Genomic DNA, 16,068 nt, shown 5'->3' with positions numbered 1-16,068 from the left:
CGTGTGGTTCTTTAGGCTGAGCAGTACGGCAAGGGTCCCTCTCCTCCAGTTAGAGACAGCATACATGTGGTTACATGATACATGGATGAAGGCTTATTGTGACCTGTTCGACTCCTCGAGACCATCACTTTCAATTCAAACACAAAATGTCTCGTTTTCAATCGCTCGACAACACCCACAGTACAGAAATGTGCATTAATGATCAACAAAATGAGAATACGTTAAAAAAAAAAAAAAAAGATGTAAAGCTGGTAGATTCGTATCTCAGAGGAACGGGAAATTTAAAGGCAATCATCTAAATAAAGCTGAATCAATAACGGATAACGACATAGAACGTCTGTACAGAACTGAAACACTATGTTTTAAAAAAACAACTGTACCGCTGAACCTCGTCTTCTTTAATATTAGCAACTTTGTAACTTTGATACACGTGCCGCTGACTCGTTACTTTGTCTTCTCAAGATGAAACACTTCACAATACATGTACATAAAACACTTTGGTACTTTCTAGAACATTATACGCTCCGAAAGAAAAAACAAAATCTCATTCCCAGTCTGACAGAGCCACCTGCTGGAGATATATAGATAATCGCTAATTGCTTTCAATACCTGTGTTTTTAACTTTGACTATAACATCAGGGGAGAGCGCGAACGCGATTGCAGCCCTGCTTGTAAATCTGCTTGTATGTGGTTTTATGTTGTCTAATTAAAGTGTTTGTCTGCCAAGATATGATTTAAGGGGCTTAGTGGTCAGGTGGTTAAAGAAAAGCTCTTGTTACCGGGAGGTTCCTGGTTCAATCCCAGCTCAGCCACTGGCTCATTGTGTGTGACCCTGTCCCTGAGCAAGTCCCTTAACCTCCTTGTGCTCCTTCCTTCAAATGAGATGTAAAACCCAGGTCCTATTGTAAGTGACTCTGCAGCAGCAGCAGCAGCAGCAGCAGCAGCAGTTGTGATGCACAGTTTATCTGAATAAAAAACATCAACTAAATAAATAAAACTGATAAGCTCGAAAATGATTTCCAATTATTTAAAATAAAAATAAAAACTTTGATACAGACACTGCTAAGTCTTTACTTTTAGTCTTGTCAATAAAAAATAACGAAACATGGAAATAGATGTGCAGGAACCACGTAGCTATTTATTTGACAGTCAGAAAGCTAAAAACATTGAGCTCCTTTTAAAGAAAACCTGACTCCCTGTGTGACGAAGCCGCCTGCCGGAGAGTTGTTGAACAACTAGTGAGTGAGTGAGTTCCTTCCTTCCTCCGACGGGTTCGTGTTTGTTTCTGTCTTTGACCATAGTTTCAGGGGAGAGCGCGAACGCAGTCCCCCACTACCAGAAATGATGCAGTCGAGATTCCCGCATTTGGGGAATTCGCAGGGGTCAGCACAGCCGGAGTGCAATGGCCGAGCCTCGCCCTGGGTGAACCACCTTCATGATCATGGTATCTCCCCTGCCAGGTAAGTATGAGTTGTACACATTGCGAGTTGTCACCCGTCCACAAGAGACATTTTTCAAAGAAACGGTGCCTACATCTGCAATTTAAAGAAACACTCTTTTCCTAATATAACATTTTCATTGTTATCATATCGCACTTTCCAGTCTGTTGGGTGTAATGGGTTCCTTCAGTTTTCAGTATAAGTATTTATAAATTGCATTCCCGTAATGCCTCTCGGTATATATTTGCATGCGCCTTTATCATTGGAGGACAAGATGCCAGGATTTACACAGGACGACGTCATTCGTGCAGCAGCATGTGAGATGTTCCGCAAAAGAAGCGACGGGTCTGTATACACGTCTGCGTAAACGAAATAAAAAAAAATGTAACAAATGTACGACTTTCAAAAAGAAAGCAAGCAAAACATTGGTCAAACATTTGTTAAGGTCACACATAATATAAATAAACTCGAACGAATGAACGGGTCACTAAATCCGTTCTTGGTTGATATGCTCGTTTTGTTCTCTTGTTTGGCACAATAATCTAAACACGCAGTTTGTGGCTTTAAAACATGTCTCGTTCTGTTACTATAATAAAAAGTACTTCATCAACTTTTATTTCTTTTTTTAATTAATTAAACTAACCATAACTAGCAAAACTCGTCAGTACTTTTGTCTTAACCCTGTTCACATTTGTTTGTATCGGACCGCTACTGGTAGTTTCGGCTTAGAATATAATACGATAACCCTTTCTGTCCTAACTCAGTTTTCAAAACCAGTAAAGGCTGATACAATACTTGTTCGTGTGTGGAATGGGACAATAAAAAAACAAAAAAAAGAAAACGATGTTTAGACTTACAGCTTCCAGGTTAGTAACATAAATAACAAGGGAAATAGCGCCCCCTGTCAAGCTGCAGAAAGAAAAGCTTACAGCACCTGGTATTCCCAGGCGGTCTCCCATCCAAGTACTAACCAGGCCCGACCTTGCTTAGCTTCCGAGATCAGACGAGATCGGGCGTTCTCAAGGTGGTATGGCCGTAAGCGAACGACAGTCTTGGTTTATCTCTTTCATAGTATTAAGTTAATATCATTCATGCAATGACAGGTTGGGGGAGGGATTTCCAGATCTCTAATTTGTCACAAACGTTAACATTTAAGCAGCTCTGGGCTCCACGTGTGCGGGCCCGTGTGTCCGTGTGTCTGTGTGTGTATATAGCAGCATTAAAAGTGCCATTAGATTCTTGCGAAATTGTATGTTCACAAAGTAGTAGCCACACGTTGGCATTGAAAGTGTTAAGTTCTCAAAGGCATCCATTTTGTATATTACCCTCTTTTAGTTTGAATCTGCAGCAGTGTTGTAATGGATCTCAGCTGTACTGAGCTGTGTTGCCGTTGGAGGACTGTATGCCCTGAAACCAATTTGATGTTTATTCTACAAAATAAATCCCCCTTTCAAACAACTCGTGTGGTTCTTTAGGCTGAGCAGTACTGCAAGGGTCCCTCTCCTCCAGTTAGAGACAGCATACATGTGGTTACATGATACATGGATGAAGGCTTATTGTGACTTGTTCGACTCCTCGAGACCATCACTTTCAATTCAAACACAAAATGTCTCGTTTTCAATCGCTCGACAACACCCACAGTACAGAAATGTGCATTAATGATCAACAAAATGAGAATACGTTAAAAAAAAAAAAAAAAAAGATGTAAAGCTGGTAGATTCGTATCTCAGAGGAACGGGAAATTAAAACAAGGTAAAGGCAATCATCTAAATAAAGCTGAATCAATAACGGATAACGACATAGAACGTCTGTACAGAGCTGAAACACTATGTTTTAAAAAAAACAACTGTACCGCTGAACCTCGTCTTCTTTAATATTAGCAACTTTGTAACTTTGATACACGTGCCGCTGACTCGTTACTTTGTCTTCTCAAGATGAAACACTTCACAATACATGTACATAAAACACTTTGGTACTTTCTAGAACATTATACGCTCCGAAAGAAAAAACAAAATCTCATTCCCAGTCTGACAGAGCCACCTGCTGGAGATATATAGATAATCGCTAATTGCTTTCAATACCTGTGTTTTTAACTTTGACTATAACATCAGGGGAGAGCGCGAACGCGATTGCAGCCCTGCTTGTAAATCTGCTTGTATGTGGTTTTATGTTGTCTAATTAAAGTGTTTGTCTGCCAAGATATGTTTTAAGGGGCTTAGTGGTCAGGTGGTTAAAGAAAAGCTCTTGTTACCGGGAGGTTCCTGGTTCAATCCCAGCTCAGCCACTGGCTCATTGTGTGTGACCCTGTCCCTGAGCAAGTCCCTTAACCTCCTTGTGCTCCTTCCTTCAAATGAGATGTAAAACCCAGGTCCTATTGTAAGTGACTCTGCAGCAGCAGCAGCAGCAGCAGCAGTTGTGATGCACAGTTTATCTGAATAAAAAACATCAACTAAATAAATAAAACTGATAAGCTCGAAAATGATTTCCAATTATTTAAAATAAAAATAAAAACTTTGATACAGACACTGCTGAGTCTTTACTTTTAGTCTTGTCAATAAAAAATAACGAAACATGGAAATAGATGTGCAGGAACCACGTAGCTATTTATTTGACAGTCAGAAAGCTAAAAACATTGAGCTCCTTTTAAAGAAAACCTGACTCCCTGTGTGACGAAGCCGCCTGCCGGAGAGTTGTTGAACAACTAGTGAGTGAGTGAGTTCCTTCCTTCCTCCGACGGGTTCGTGTTTGTTTCTGTCTTTGACCATAGTTTCAGGGGAGAGCGCGAACGCAGTCCCCCACTACCAGAAATTATGCAGTCGAGATTCCCGCATTTGGGGAATTCGCAGGGGTCAGCACAGCCGGAGTGCAATGGCCGAGCCTCGCCCTGGGTGAACCACCTTCATGATCATGGTATCTCCCCTGCCAGGTAAGTATGAGTTGTACACATTGCGAGTCGTCACCCGTCCACAAGAGACATTTTTCAAAGAAACGGTGCCTACATCTGCAATTTAAAGAAACACTCTTTTCCTAATATAACATTTTCATTGTTATCATATCGCACTTTCCAGTCTGTTGGGTGTAATGGGTTCCTTCAGTTTTCAGTATAAGTATTTATAAATTGCATTCCCGTAATGCCTCTCGGTATATATTTGCATGCGCCTTTATCATTGGAGGACAAGATGCCAGGATTTACACAGGACGACGTCATTCGTGCAGCAGCATGTGAGATGTTCCGCAAAAGAAGCGACGGGTCTGTATACACGTCTGCGTAAACTAAATAAAAAAAAATGTAACAAATGTACGACTTTCAAAAAGAAAGCAAGCAAAACATTGGTCAAACATTTGTTAAGGTCACACATAATATAAATAAACTCGAACGAATGAACGGGTCACTAAATCCGTTCTTGGTTGATATGCTCGTTTTGTTCTCTTGTTTGGCACAATAATCTAAACACGCAGTTTGTGGCTTTAAAACATGTCTCGTTCTGTTACTATAATAAAAAGTACTTCATCAACTTTTATTTCTTTTTTTAATTAATTAAACTAACCATAACTAGCAAAACTCGTCAGTACTTTTGTCTTAACCTTGTTCACATTTGTTTGTATCGGACCGCTACTGGTAGTTTCGGCTTAGAATATAATACGATAACCCTTTCTGTCCTAACTCAGTTTTCAAAACCAGTAAAGGCTGATACAATACTTGTTCGTGTGTGGAATGGGACAATAAAAAAACCAAAAAAAGAAAACGATGTTTAGACTTACAGCTTCCAGGTTAGTAACATAAATAACAAGGGAAATAGCGCCCCCTGTCAAGCTGCAGAAAGAAAAGCTTACAGCACCTGGTATTCCCAGGCGGTCTCCCATCCAAGTACTAACCAGGCCCGACCTTGCTTAGCTTCCGAGATCAGACGAGATCGGGCGTTCTCAAGGTGGTATGGCCGTAAGCGAACGACAATCTTGGTTTATCTCTTTCATAGTATTAAGTTAATATCATTCATGCAATGACAGGTTGGGGGAGGGATTTCCAGATCTCTAATTTGTCACAAACGTTAACATTTAAGCAGCTCTGGGCTCCACGTGTGCGGGCCCGTGTGTCCGTGTGTCTGTGTGTGTATATATAGCAGCATTAAAAGTGCCATTAGATTCTTGCGAAATTGTATGTTCACAAAGTAGTAGCCACACGTTGGCATTGAAAGTGTTAAGTTCTCAAAGGCATCCATTTTGTATATTACCCTCTTTTAGTTTGAATCTGCAGCAGTGTTGTAATGGATCTCAGCTTTACTACTGAGCTGTGTTGCCGTTGGAGGACTGTATGCCCTGAAACCAATTTGATGTTTATTCTACAAAATAAATCCCCCTTTCAAACAACTCGTGTGGTTCTTTAGGCTGAGCAGTACGGCAAGGGTCCCTCTCCTCCAGTTAGAGACAGCATACATGTGGTTACATGATACATGGATGAAGGCTTATTGTGACCTGTTCGACTCCTCGAGACCATCACTTTCAATTCAAACACAAAATGTCTTGTTTTCAATCGCTCGACAACACCCACAGTACAGAAATGTGCATTAATGATCAACAAAATGAGAATACGTTAAAAAAAAAAAAAAAGATGTAAAGCTGGTAGATTCGTATCTCAGAGGAACGGGAAATTAAAACAAGGTAAAGGCAATCATCTAAATAAAGCTGAATCAATAACGGATAACGACATAGAACGTCTGTACAGAACTGAAACACTATGTTTTAAAAAAACAACTGTACCGCTGAACCTCGTCTTCTTTAATATTAGCAACTTTGTAACTTTGATACACGTGCCGCTGACTCGTTACTTTGTCTTCTCAAGATGAAACACTTCACAATACATGTACATAAAACACTTTGGTACTTTCTAGAACATTATACGCTCCGAAAGAAAAAACAAAATCTCATTCCCAGTCTGACAGAGCCACCTGCTGGAGATATATAGATAATCGCTAATTGCTTTCAATACCTGTGTTTTTAACTTTGACTATAACATCAGGGGAGAGCGCGAACGCGATTGCAGCCCTGCTTGTAAATCTGCTTGTATGTGGTTTTATGTTGTCTAATTAAAGTGTTTGTCTGCCAAGATATGATTTAAGGGGCTTAGTGGTCAGGTGGTTAAAGAAAAGCTCTTGTTACCGGGAGGTTCCTGGTTCAATCCCAGCTCAGCCACTGGCTCATTGTGTGTGACCCTGTCCCTGAGCAAGTCCCTTAACCTCCTTGTGCTCCTTCCTTCAAATGAGATGTAAAACCCAGGTCCTATTGTAAGTGACTCAGCAGCAGCAGCAGCAGCAGCAGCAGCAGTTGTGATGCACAGTTTATCTGTAAGTTGCTTTGAATAAAAAACATCAACTAAATAAATAAAACTGATAAGCTCGAAAATGATTTCCAATTATTTAAAATAAAAATAAAAACTTTGATACAGACACTGCTGAGTCTTTACTTTTAGTCTTGTCAATAAAAAATAACGAAACATGGAAATAGATGTGCAGGAACCACGTAGCTATTTATTTGACAGTCAGAAAGCTAAAAACATTGAGCTCCTTTTAAAGAAAACCTGACTCCCTGTGTGACGAAGCCGCCTGCCGGAGAGTTGTTGAACAACTAGTGAGTGAGTTCCTTCCTCCGACGGGTTCGTGTTTGTTTCTGTCTTTGACCATAGTTTCAGGGGAGAGCGCGAACGCAGTCCCCCACTACCAGAAATTATGCAGTCGAGATTCCCGCATTTGGGGAATTCGCAGGGGTCAGCACAGCCGGAGTGCAATGGCCGAGCCTCGCCCTGGGTGAACCTTTTTCTTTTTTTCTTTTTTTCTTTTTTTAAGATTTATTAAGTTCTTAACAAAATTACAAATCAAAATAAAATGACATATGTATTATACAAAAGACCATCATATTGTTACATATTACAAACATATTGCAAAAATTAACCTCCATAAATGCCTTCCCCTCACCCTTGTGCCCTAATTCGATATCTCCTGCTCCCCCAGAACCAATCAGAACCGGATCCTCTAATTAAACTAACACCTAAGAACAATTTGGGAAATCATCTGCTCCTTCTCCAGCCCCCAAATTTTACTCACTTCTTCTCTGGATCTGTGCCCCACGTCTCGTGCCACGTAATCCTTTGCTACAGAAAGTGCTAAAGCATATACTGCTTCTGCTGGCAAATCACATTTCTTCCATTGCAGTATGTTCCTTGCTTTCCACAACGCATCTTTTGTGGAATTGATAATCGCCCAGATCTTACAAAATTTCTCTTTACTTATCTTTATACCTAATAATCCATAAAGGATGCCATGTTCTGTCAAGATTATCTTTCTCTCTATTTTCTCCAACCAGATACACATCTTCTGCCACACTTCCTGTGCAAAGGAACAAGACCACATCAAATGATGTACCGTCTCTTCCCCCCAACATCCTGGCCTTATGCAAACAGGACTAGCTGTTCCACCACGTCGATATAAAAAGCTTCTTAGAGGAAGACACTGGTGGACCACACTCCAAGCCAAATCCCTATGGGCATTCAAGAGATAGGAGGCAGATACATTTCTCCACACCGTCCTACAGTCCTCCTCCACTAATGTCCCAACTGGGAGCAAAGCTAACCCTTCTGTGCAAACTAGCTGTTCCAGGCGAGCACAAGATATCTCCTCTAGGGCAAGACTATTTACTTTATATTTAACAATGAATGTTTTTACAAAATTATAAATAAAAGGCCGTTGTTCTGCGTATGGCACCTTTAAACTCAACCGCATTTTCCATAACTGACAAATAATCCCTTTTAACCAAAACCCTGCAAAGAAAGTCCATTTCCTAAGACTTTGGTTTGTACAAACACACCCTTTAACCACACAAGTCACAAAAATACAATGCAGTTTTTTCCCCAAGTCAGGGACATTTTTCCCACCACAATTTAAAGTTTTATACATTATCTGTCTTTTAACCTTCTCACATTTACTGCCCCATAAAAACTGAAACATTGCTCTTTGTATAACAAAAAGACATTGGCGAGGTATTGGGAATATAGATGCTAAAAAAACCAGGGAAGACAACACCTCTGTCTTAATAACTAAAATCCTACCCGACAAAGTTAGTTCCCTCATACCCCACATACCAAGTTTCTGTTTTATTCTTGCAATTCTGCCCTCCCAATTCTTACTACTCATATTTGGCCCAAATAATACCCCTAAAATCTTTATGAAATCATACTTCTCCACTAAACCAAAATCAATCTTTGCTTCTTTCCAGTTTACATACCAGCATTCACTCTTCCCCATATTTATTTTGGATGAAGATGCTAAAGCAAATTTATCACAATGCCAAAAGACCTTGGTGACTGATGCATTGTCAGAACAGAAAACTGTTATGTCATCCATGTACAGGGTAACTTTAATATCCTGTTTCCCACTCCCAGGTGCAATTATTCCTGCAATACCACTGTCCTGCCTAATAGCACACGCCAAGGGCTCCATCCCCAACACAAAAAGTAATGGGGACAACGGACACCCCTGCCTTACCCCAGATAGTACCTTAAAAGGTTCAGACAAAACCCCATTTATTATTATCCTACTAAAACAATCCTTATACAACAAATGTATCCAGGAGCAGAAAGCAGGCCCAAAGTTCATTTTTACTAATATTGACATAATGAAGCTGTGGTTGAGACGATCAAAAGCCTTCTCCTGATCTAGACTTAAAAGACAAAGAGGCACATTCCTGTCCTTCGCATATTCTATTATATCTCTAACTAGAGCCAAATTATCAGCTAGTAACCGTCCTGGTATCCCGCAAGTTTGATCACTATTTACAACAGACGCAATTACAGATTGCAATCTTAAAAAAACTACCTTTGATAGGATCTTCAGGTCTACGCAAAGTAAAGTGACTGGCCTCCAATTCTTTATTTCTTTCTTGTCCCCTTTTTTATATAGTAAGGATATACAACCTTCTCTCATGGTTGATATCAATACACCTTTAGCCCAAGATTCATTATACACGTCCAAAAGATCCCCACCCACTAAATCCCAAAATAAGTCATAAAATTCGATTGGTAAACCATCTATCCCTGGTACCTTATTTTTTTAAAAGCTTTTTACAGCCCTCCCCAGTTCTTCTAAACTTATCTCTTTCTCTAACTTCTGTCTCTCAGTATCACTTAATTTTACATCAATTTTACTTAAATAAAATTCTAACCAGGAACCTTCTATTTCCTTCACATCATATAACTCTTCATAATAGGACTTAGCACAACCCAGAACAGCCTCACTAGAGGATTGTTCTACCCCATTTATATCCAATAAACTATGAATGACTTTTTTCCCTGGATTCATTTTCTTAAAAAAGAAGCGAGTGCACTTTTCATTTTCCTCACAAAAACGGACCCTACTACGAAAAATAATACTCCTACTAAAAGACCTGTACAGTTTGGACATCTTCATTTTAGTTATAGTTATATCATTAGCCACATCAAAACCATCTCTTAACATAATGTAGAGCCTCTGCAATTTACCCTGCAATTTCCCTAACTTATACCTTTCCCCTTTTGCAATTTTCCTCCCCTCGTTAATAAAAAAAACTTTCACTCTCTTTTTAACATCCTCCCACCATTCTCCCACAGAATTATACAAACATTTTACGGTCTGCCAGTTCCTATACATTCCTCTAAATCTTTGCACAATCTTCTCCTCTTTTAACAAAAGTACATTTAATTTCCAAACACCCTTCCCAAACTTAGTTTTAGCTTGAATATCCAACTCTGTATATAGTAAAGAATGGTCTGAAAAAAAGACTGGATAAAGACTAAAATCCTCAACCTTAATGTCTTTGGAAATGAAAAAATAATCAATGCGAGATCTAACTGAAAAGTTACTGCTTGACCATGTAAAAAAATCCGAATCTGAAACTCTTACTCCAAATACATCTTTTAAATGAAAGTCCTCAATAATGGTCTGAAGTACTCTCGAGCTGCCATCTAGATAAAACTCAGTTTGGGATTTTCTATCTTTTTTCGAAAGTAAACAATTAAAGTCACCACCAATTATAATATTGAAATTGCAAACTAAAAGTGGTGATAGCCTACTCAACAAATCCAACCTCTCCGTCAAATCCACGGGACAATAAACATTAATTAAACGCACCTTTACCCCACACCAATCTATATCCACCACCAACAACCTCCCATCCACCACCCTTCTTATTGCCATTATGTCGAACCCCTTCCCTTTAAACAAGATTGCCACACCCGCTGCTCTGTTACTGTTGTCACCCGACCATACTGACAACCCCGAATCCCACATTTCTTCATATTTACAATAATTATCTTGATAAGGGATCCAACATTCCTGTAACAAAAAAATATCACCTTTCCTCTTTTTCAAAAAGTCCAAGACCGAAAGACGTTTAACAGGGTCCTTAATGCTTCTAACATTGACCGATACTAATGAAAGTACCATTGAAACAAGGAAAAGAAAGCAACCCCGGACAGATATCAAGTCTGTTTTCTCCCGCTTCTCCCTTTTTTCTTTTTCTTCCCTTTTGTACTCTCCATGCCTTCACTAGTCTCTATTTTCATGTGAGTAGCAGACGCAAAAGTACTTACATTATCAGAGTCTAAAAAAGATTGCCCTGAAACCGAAGCAGAGTCCGAACCTGCTTCTGACTCTGAATTGTCTGCCCCCTCTTTGTCCTTCATCTTTCTTTTCCTGCTCTCGGAGGCAGAGAAATCCATTTCTCCTTCCTCCTCATCACTCTGCTCAGAAAACCTCAGCCCCGGTAAATCTGATGTCCCCGGTAAAAAATCAGTTTCGCCCAAATCCTGTTCAGCCTCAACAGACCCAAGTGCTTCCACCAAAAGGTTTACTTCTTCTAACACCTTAAGTTCATTTGATTGTTGAGCAAACTGGACATTGATTTCTGTTGCAAAACTACAATCTTCAGTAGTCTCCGACACTGGTGCTGACTCTGGCTCAGGATCTAGCTTTGGCCCTGGCTCCGATTCTGGCTCCTGAAATAGATTCTCCAGACCCTCCACGGGCAGTTCCAACACTGAAGTTGGTTCTGGATCCACCTCAGCGGAGGATTCTGTTGGCTTCTCTGACAAATTAACAGCTCTCTGTTTCTTAACTCGATTAGCGTATGCAAAAGGACAGTCTCTGAAAACGTGATTTGACTCCCCACATAGGTTGCACTTCAAGGGGAGTTTACATTCATTGGGAAAATGGCCAAAAGCACCACAATTCCTGCAAAACTTCTGATCACAAGTGGCTGAAAAATGCCCAGTTTGTCCACAAGATCTGCATACTTTCGGCTGACCCATATAGAACACATATCCTCTACAAGAACCTATTTGAATAGTGTTAGGTAAGTGCTTGTAGTCTCCACTTACAATGTCTCTACGAAGTTTAACTTGAAACTTCCTTTCCCCGGTTTTCACGCCATCCTCGTCTTTTACCGTCGAGCCAACAATCACATCACAATATTGTGACAGCCAGGTTAAAATATCCTCATATTGTACCAGCTCCGAAAACATTACCACATGGATTACTTTTAACTCCCTTCTTGTCAATGGAACCATAGCAATATTCTTAAACTGGTCTCCAAATTTTTTAAACTTTTCTAAACAAACTTCAAACATGGCAAAAGTGGAAAAAATAACTTCAAAAGTTTTCTTACCAGGAAAGGCAAAGATGAAATCCAGATTTCTAGGGTGAAAACCCAGTCCTTTTTGCAACACATTCCTACTAAACTCCAATCGGTCCATAGCCAAGTCATTCAAAAGCTCAAAACGAATAGCATTCCGTCGCACTCCAAAAGCCGACATCTTCAAACGGCAGGTCCTCCAAAACAAAGGAACAAAAAAGGAATTCCTCAAAATCCATCCAACGAAATAGAATGAAAAATCCAACGTTCCTTCATGATCATGGTATCTCCCCTGCCAGGTAAGTATGAGTTGTACACATTGCGAGTCGTCACCCGTCCACAAGAGACATTTTTCAAAGAAACGGTGCCTACATCTGCAATTTAAAGAAACACTCTTTTCCTAATATAACATTTTCATTGTTATCATATCGCACTTTCCAGTCTGTTGGGTGTAATGGGTTCCTTCAGTTTTCAGTATAAGTATTTATAAATTGCATTCCCGTAATGCCTCTCGGTATATATTTGCATGCGCCTTTATCATTGGAGGACAAGATGCCAGGATTTACACAGGACGACGTCATTCGTGCAGCAGCATGTGAGATGTTCCGCAAAAGAAGCGACGGGTCTGTATACACGTCTGCGTAAACGAAATAAAAAAAAATGTAACAAATGTACGACTTTCAAAAAGAAAGCAAGCAAAACATTGGTCAAACATTTGTTAAGGTCACACATAATATAAATAAACTCGAACGAATGAACGGGTCACTAAATCCGTTCTTGGTTGATATGCTCGTTTTGTTCTCTTGTTTGGCACAATAATCTAAACACGCAGTTTGTGGCTTTAAAACATGTCTCGTTCTGTTACTATAATAAAAAGTACTTCATCAACTTTTATTTCTTTTTTTAATTAATTAAACTAACCATAACTAGCAAAACTCGTCAGTACTTTTGTCTTAACCCTGTTCACATTTGTTTGTATCGGACCGCTACTGGTAGTTTCGGCTTAGAATATAATACGATAACCCTTTCTGTCCTAACTCAGTTTTCAAAACCAGTAAAGGCTGATACAATACTTGTTCGTGTGTGGAATGGGACAATAAAAAAACAAAAAAAAGAAAACGATGTTTAGACTTACAGCTTCCAGGTTAGTAACATAAATAACAAGGGAAATAGCGCCCCCTGTCAAGCTGCAGAAAGAAAAGCTTACAGCACCTGGTATTCCCAGGTGGTCTCCCATCCAAGTACTACCCAGGCCCGACCTTGCTTAGCTTCCGAGATCAGACGAGATCGGGCGTTCTCAAGGTGGTATGGCCGTAAGCGAATGACAGTCTTGGTTTATCTCTTTCATAGTATTAAGTTAATATCATTCATGCAATGACAGGTTGGGGGAGGGATTTCCAGATCTCTAATTTGTCACAAACGTTAACATTTAAGCAGCTCTGGGCTCCACGTGTGCGGGCCCGTGTGTCCGTGTGTCTGTGTGTGTATATAGCAGCATTAAAAGTGCCATTAGATTCTTGCGAAATTGTATGTTCACAAAGTAGTAGCCACACGTTGGCATTGAAAGTGTTAAGTTCTCAAAGGCATCCATTTTGTATATTACCCTCTTTTAGTTTGAATCTGCAGCAGTGTTGTAATGGATCTCAGCTGTACTACTGAGCTGTGTTGCCGTTGGAGGACTGTATGCCCTGAAACCAATTTGATGTTTATTCTACAAAATAAATCCCCCTTTCAAACAACTCGTGTGGTTCTTTAGGCTGAGCAGTACGGCAAGGGTCCCTCTCCTCCAGTTAGAGACAGCATACATGTGGTTACATGATACATGGATGAAGGCTTATTGTGACCTGTTCGACTCCTCGAGACCATCACTTTCAATTCAAACACAAAATGTCTCGTTTTCAATCGCTCGACAACACCCACAGTACAGAAATGTGCATTAATGATCAACAAAATGAGAATACGTTAAAAAAAAAAAAAAAAGATGTAAAGCTGGTAGATTCGTATCTCAGAGGAATGGGAAATTAAAACAAGGTAAAGGCAATCATCTAAATAAAGCTGAATCAATAACGGATAACGACATAGAACGTCTGTACAGAACTGAAACACTATGTTTTAAAAAAACAACTGTACCGCTGAACCTCGTCTTCTTTAATATTAGCAACTTTGTAACTTTGATACACGTGCCGCTGACTCGTTACTTTGTCTTCTCAAGATGAAACACTTCACAATACATGTACATAAAACACTTTGGTACTTTCTAGAACATTATACGCTCCGAAAGAAAAAACAAAATCTCATTCCCAGTCTGACAGAGCCACCTGCTGGAGATATATAGATAATCGCTAATTGCTTTCAATACCTGTGTTTTTAACTTTGACTATAACATCAGGGGAGAGCGCGAACGCGATTGCAGCCCTGCTTGTAAATCTGCTTGTATGTGGTTTTATGTTGTCTAATTAAAGTGTTTGTCTGCCAAGATATGATTTAAGGGGCTTAGTGGTCAGGTGGTTAAAGAAAAGCTCTTGTTACCGGGAGGTTCCTGGTTCAATCCCAGCTCAGCCACTGGCTCATTGTGTGTGACCCTGTCCCTGAGCAAGTCCCTTAACCTCCTTGTGCTCCTTCCTTCAAATGAGATGTAAAACCCAGGTCCTATTGTAAGTGACTCTGCAGCAGCAGCAGCAGCAGCAGCAGCAGCAGCAGTTGTGATGCACAGTTTATCTGAATAAAAAACATCAACTAAATAAATAAAACTGATAAGCTCGAAAATGATTTCCAATTATTTAAAATAAAAATAAAAACTTTGATACAGACACTGCTGAGTCTTTACTTTTAGTCTTGTCAATAAAAAATAACGAAACATGGAAATAGATGTGCAGGAACCACGTAGCTATTTATTTGACAGTCAGAAAGCTAAAAACATTGAGCTCCTTTTAAAGAAAACCTGACTCCCTGTGTGACGAAGCCGCCTGCCGGAGAGTTGTTGAACAACTAGTGAGTGAGTGAGTTCCTTCCTTCCTCCGACGGGTTCGTGTTTGTTTCTGTCTTTGACCATAGTTTCAGGGGAGAGCGCGAACGCAGTCCCCCACTACCAGAAATGATGCAGTCGAGATTCCCGCATTTGGGGAATTCGCAGGGGTCAGCACAGCCGGAGTGCAATGGCCGAGCCTCGCCCTGGGTGAACCACCTTCATGATCATGGTATCTCCCCTGCCAGGTAAGTATGAGTTGTACACATTGCGAGTCGTCACCCGTCCACAAGAGACATTTTTCAAAGAAACGGTGCCTACATCTGCAATTTAAAGAAACACTCTTTTCCTAATATAACATTTTCATTGTTATCATATCGCACTTTCCAGTCTGTTGGGTGTAATGGGTTCCTTCAGTTTTCAGTATAAGTATTTATAAATTGCATTCCCGTAATGCCTCTCGGTATATATTTGCATGCGCCTTTATCATTGGAGGACAAGATGCCAGGATTTACACAGGACGACGTCATTCGTGCAGCAGCATGTGAGATGTTCCGCAAAAGAAGCGACGGGTCTGTATACACGTCTGCGTAAACGAAATAAAAAAAAATGTAACAAATGTACGACTTTCAAAAAGAAAGCAAGCAAAACATTGGTCAAACATTTGTTAAGGTCACACATAATATAAATAAACTCGAACGAATGAACGGGTCACTAAATCCGTTCTTGGTTGATATGCTCGTTTTGTTCTCTTGTTTGGCACAATAATCTAAACACGCAGTTTGTGGCTTTAAAACATGTCTCGTTCTGTTACTATAATAAAAAGTACTTCATCAACTTTTATTTCTTTTTTTAATTAATTAAACTAACCATAACTAGCAAAACTCGTCAGTACTTTTGTCTTAACCCTGTTCACATTTGTTTGTATCGGACCGCTACTGGTAGTTTCGGCTTAGAATATAATACGATAACCCTTTCTGTCCTAACTCAGTTTTCAAAACCAGTAAA

The 16,068-nt window shown here is 39.9% G+C and overlaps 6 non-coding genes and 1 pseudogene across 6 annotated transcripts; all 7 read right to left on the bottom strand.

Annotated features, from left to right (window-relative positions):
• Positions 1-1,304: 1,304 nt before the first annotated feature.
• LOC131707664 (U1 spliceosomal RNA) lies at positions 1,305-1,468 on the bottom strand. The gene has a single exon (XR_009311217.1). It is a non-coding gene; the product is annotated as a U1 spliceosomal RNA (small nuclear RNA).
• An 893-nt stretch (positions 1,469-2,361) lies between these two features.
• Positions 2,362-2,480, bottom strand: LOC131706741 (5S ribosomal RNA). Its single transcript, XR_009310772.1, has one exon. It is a non-coding gene; the product is annotated as a 5S ribosomal RNA (ribosomal RNA).
• Positions 2,481-4,209: 1,729 nt separating this feature from the next.
• On the bottom strand, positions 4,210-4,373 carry LOC131707456 (U1 spliceosomal RNA). Its single transcript, XR_009311194.1, has one exon. It is a non-coding gene; the product is annotated as a U1 spliceosomal RNA (small nuclear RNA).
• Positions 4,374-5,266: 893 nt separating this feature from the next.
• On the bottom strand, positions 5,267-5,385 carry LOC131706740 (5S ribosomal RNA). Its single transcript, XR_009310771.1, has one exon. It is a non-coding gene; the product is annotated as a 5S ribosomal RNA (ribosomal RNA).
• A 1,737-nt stretch (positions 5,386-7,122) lies between these two features.
• Positions 7,123-7,257, bottom strand: LOC131707948 (U1 spliceosomal RNA; annotated as a pseudogene).
• Positions 7,258-13,295: 6,038 nt separating this feature from the next.
• On the bottom strand, positions 13,296-13,414 carry LOC131705450 (5S ribosomal RNA). Its single transcript, XR_009310410.1, has one exon. It is a non-coding gene; the product is annotated as a 5S ribosomal RNA (ribosomal RNA).
• Positions 13,415-15,152: 1,738 nt separating this feature from the next.
• On the bottom strand, positions 15,153-15,316 carry LOC131707653 (U1 spliceosomal RNA). Its single transcript, XR_009311216.1, has one exon. It is a non-coding gene; the product is annotated as a U1 spliceosomal RNA (small nuclear RNA).
• Between the last annotated feature and the right edge of the window lie 752 nt (positions 15,317-16,068).

Source organism: Acipenser ruthenus, chromosome 2 (assembly GCF_902713425.1).
Source record: "Acipenser ruthenus chromosome 2, fAciRut3.2 maternal haplotype, whole genome shotgun sequence".
Taxonomy (NCBI): Eukaryota; Metazoa; Chordata; class Actinopteri; order Acipenseriformes; family Acipenseridae; genus Acipenser; species Acipenser ruthenus.
This window is presented reverse-complemented; position numbering and strand designations above follow the sequence as displayed.